At 36.9% G+C, this 4,427-nt stretch overlaps 1 long non-coding RNA gene across 1 annotated transcript; it reads right to left on the bottom strand.

Moving 5' to 3' along the window:
• Positions 1-2,061: 2,061 nt before the first annotated feature.
• On the bottom strand, positions 2,062-4,427 carry LOC149215224 (uncharacterized). The gene is made up of 3 exons (XR_016250458.1): positions 4,281-4,427; positions 2,984-4,192; positions 2,062-2,705 (listed from the first exon to the last, which is right to left on the bottom strand). It is a non-coding gene; the product is annotated as an uncharacterized LOC149215224 (long non-coding RNA).

The following is a 4,427-nucleotide window of genomic DNA, read 5'->3' as shown; positions in this document are numbered from 1 at the left end:
GCAGCCAATTGGATTTCAAGGATTCTCTAGATAGGGAAAAAATATTTGAAGAGGGACCTGACTTCTTCTACTCCGGTGGTATCTATTTTATATGTTGATAGAAATGTTCATGATGTACTATCTTCTCCCACAAGAGCATGATGTGAAAAATTCCTTTGCAATTTGGTCAAGGTTGTGTGAGATTCATAATATTTGAGAAATTGAGTAATCACATATTGCACAAGGACTTGAAAGTAAAAAGTATTCAAAAGTGTAATGAAGCACCCCAAAATACCTTTGAAGCAAATATTAAGGACAAAGGAAAGTAGAATAAAGAAGGAACTACTAGCAACAACTACAAGCCTCTTGTTTCAGGATGAGTAGTATAACAATTGGCAATTGAGAAAGAAGTAGATCAATGTCACAAAACATGAAGAATAATGTACGCTTTCATTGCATCTTAAGCAAGAGATAAGTTGATAGAGTGATTCTTTGATTATGGAGCTACTAAGCATATCACTAACTATAATGATTGGTTTATTGCATTTGTAAAAGACAAAACCACTTTGTGATGTTTCTGGGTGACAACAAGAAGCAATCTATTGAATGGAATTGTAATGTGTAGGTCAAGGTGAGAGGCATATACCTCCATGTTGATGAATATGCTTTGTTTTCCTATTTTAAGTAAAATTTTCTTTTAGTTGGTGAAATTATAAAGCCTACTCTATTTTTCAATGTTTTGGAAAGAAATATGCTTTGTAATTGATAAGTAAAACTAGATACAAAGGAACAATGGTTGTACAATATTATGGATGATAAATGGTGGTTGATATCCTTGATATCCATGAGAAGAAAGAATAAAAAGCAAGCAACACAAAATACCCTTTGAAAGAGGGAAGGATTGAAAATCCAAAGGTGTTTTGAATCTTTCCCATGATGATATTTGTAATGTATGCGGACAACTTCAATGGTCAGCGCAAGGTATGTCCTATTGCCTATTTCATTTATAAGGATAATATGTTGTCCCAAAAAAATTGACCACAATTCTTTTGAGGAGCAAGGTTTGGTTCTAAATGTTGTTTCCAATGCCATTGGTTAAAAGCAAAGAGATATTAAGAAATAAATTTGGTCATGAAAAGGAAAAGTTTTATGAAACATAGAGAAAGAGAAATAGTTGAAAAGGGCTCCCTAGAGGTACATTATCCTTTAAGGAAAATTCATAGTACAAAAGAGTGGAAAGCTGGGATAGACCCAATGTCACAAATGGATGGTGAAAACCATGCCAACATTAAAGGGGACAAAATCTTGAAGTTGCATGGAGGGAAGATCAGTTTGTTGGGACATGATGAAAAAATGTATTCTCAAATTGTAGGTGTTATGCTTGATGGAGAGTTGAACATCAAAGAATGAGATAACTCAAATTAGAGAAGTGTGCATTTTTTTAGAGTAGCGTCAGTAGATGAAGGTGAAAAAAACATTGCATATTTTCAAGAATGTTTTGGAGAAAATAGAGGATTCAAGAGTACAATGCAAAGTCAGATTGCTTTCATCCCTGGAATTATGTTAATGGTGAGCAATTATTTGAAAATCAAGCATTTGAAAACGTAGTTAATGTGTTCCAATAAGGAATTGGATGAAATGGAATGAAAGGTTCTAAAACTACAGAGGAAGAAATTGATAATAAATGGGAATCCATGTAAATATTTTATTGTCAAGAAGCCTATTTTATGCAAAGTCACAAGAAGGGCCGACTTGTGTATTTTAATGATGAACAAGTATTTGTATACCTGTTTGGGGGCACCATTTGGTTTTTTATTCGGTGGCTGGTTCAAAAAAAAATAATATTTATTGGGTGATTCTGTTTCATTTTATTATCTCGTATAGATTTATCAAAATGGCACCATGGATTAAATCTTTGGAGACAGAAAATTCTGATACATGCACACAGCCAGGAATCTTGCTTGGGGGCTAAATTGAAGGTGTTTACAAAGAACGAAAACTTCAAGGAATATGTGGAGGTGGACATCAGGGAAAATCCAGTGATAACTTGCATGGAAAGGCATACCCCAGATGTCACTAAAAGAAATATCTCAAAGCACAATCGAAGCTTGGCATAAGTGAGAAACTGAGATTTGTATGTAGGGAGGTACCCTTCCAACATACTGTGGGAAGAAATCTTTGGATATTTTGCAAGAGTCTAAAGAAAAAAAAACCTAAGGACTGTATCAAAATTTCAAAAGGCAATGAATAAAAAAGAAGACCAAGAAGCTTGTAAACACACCTGTCCATAATGGTTAGCAATTTTTTTCTCACATCCTGGGCTCTCCTTAAAGAGTGGGATTGCACAAAATTTTCAAAACACCAGGGACCTGAGAAGTTTTTTGCCTTCCAAGACTCATACACAACTAATAATGTTAAGTGGTCCCCTTTTGGTTGGAAAACTTTTGCCCTTTTTTGGTCAACCTGAGCTTGCTTCTCTCGAGGCGTGTGGAAAATGTTCTGTGTATGAAGGATTACTGGTCAATATATCATCGCTACAGCGAAGATAACCACTGGAAAGGAGCATCTTTGACAAAGGAGGTTCCAGTGGAAATTCAACCATTTTTCTCCCCAATTTGGTTAGAAAACCCTCCTCATCCACAACGTCATCTAGGCCGACTTTGTACTCTGTAGATGTAATTCTGATTACAGTGTCGACTATCTTCTTCAACGACCACCCTTCATCACTGAACATTTAAAAATAATATGAGTCCGGAATCTAGTCATCTCTGAATCCATACTTTCTAATATGGAATTTATGATGCTCCTCTACATATATAGATCTAATAGATCTAAAGATTTTCTTTCGCAGTGTTTACTCAGAAGAATCATACGATCTTGATAGACAGAATATGGGATAATATGTGAATTGGAAGACTTACTGTGCATGTAGGAAAGAGGAAAAATAAATTGACAATCAGTAGAAACAGAGGGTCAAATAAAGACGCATATTACTAATACTTACCTCCCATGCTCATTCAATTCGCAGAGTTTAATATTGGAAGCTTTACAGAGGGTTGTTTTCCATTCATCAATCTGCTCCTTGTCATATCTACCCTTCAATTCATACAGCAACAAATTTCACCAGGACTAACATACCAAAACACTGGAAGAATTTTAGCATCAGATTTCAACATTAAAGCTAACTCATTCAAATGCCAAGCAGACTTGGCATAGCTCTACTGAGATTGACCGACACTGTTGATAGCTGTCGCATCTACTATCTAATGGTAGACTGAATACGTCAATATGATCGTCGATCCCTATTCCATTGATCCCATAAGTTCTGGGAGTAGTTCCTTAATAGGGCGCCACGCTAGGTTGCACAAGCATTCATCCATTAGGCTGATAAAGGGATTTCTTTGAATGGTGTTCCAAGTGCATCCCACACGATATATTCATTCTGACAGTGGTGACTCCATAAAATAGGGCAGTTCCCACGCCGTGATCCATAATACCAAAGTTGTCAAACTTCCATTCATGCAGTAGGATTTTCCGGATCTTTCCTAATAGCGAATCTGGGTGGTTCCAATCGATCTCAAGAACGTATTTAATATGCTATGCTGGAAAAAAAAACATATACCCCATGAACTACCAACAGCACCGGATACATTCCACTATCGTTTCTGATCAGATTCGTTTCACTAGGTTAGGTTTACAACGCCCGCCTACCCATTGCAGCAGGAGTGTAAAATCACATTATTTCCACAGATGTCCCCCCTTACCGGCCGAAAATAAGGATGCCCTCAGTCGGTTAGAAATTGTATTTCCTCCTCTTCTTTTCCTTCAAATTGTCATCGAAATGATAAGATCCAAAGGGTCGGAGCTGGGGCGGTTGGCTTTCGCACCCCAGCGAGTCCTGTGGTGGCTCCTCGCTTGGCGATTTGTTACGGTTATGTAGTATTCTGTTGGCTTTGGCCATATTGATTGTAAAAAATATCTATAGACTTTGGTCATATGAAAATTTTTCTCAAAAAAAGGAGATTCTGCAGCTACAGCTTGCAGAGCCCCGAGTGATAAAAAGGGTTGAAAGTTTCGTTGCCGCTCAGTGATAAATCGTACCTTGATAATAATAAAAATGGTTGTAGAGAGCGAACACGGTTTGCCACCAATTTCTCCCGGCAGGAAACGATACCTAACTGCTTCTTGGCAATCTATTTATAATTGTACTCCACTGAAAAATAGTTTGATCCTGTTAATACAGGTAAGAACAAACAACAGAAATAACATAAATGCTAGGATTATATATGTGAATTTGGCACCTTAGGGAAGTGACCTGACTTAAACGCAACAAGCATTTTTTTTACTGAAGCAAAAGTGTTTTCGTCGCCTCTTTCGCTGACATTTGTTGTCGATGCTTTGAATCGAATCAAAAAGAGTCTGAGAACCGTGTTAGTCTGGCCATTTAT

Source organism: Pinus tabuliformis, chromosome 1_1 (genome assembly GCF_031772625.1).
Source record: "Pinus tabuliformis cultivar Carrire ecotype Pingquan chromosome 1_1, CPIR1, whole genome shotgun sequence".
Classification (NCBI taxonomy): Eukaryota; Viridiplantae; Streptophyta; class Pinopsida; order Pinales; family Pinaceae; genus Pinus; species Pinus tabuliformis.
The sequence above is the reverse complement of the archived record's forward strand: the minus strand, read 5'-3'. Positions and strand labels throughout refer to the sequence as shown.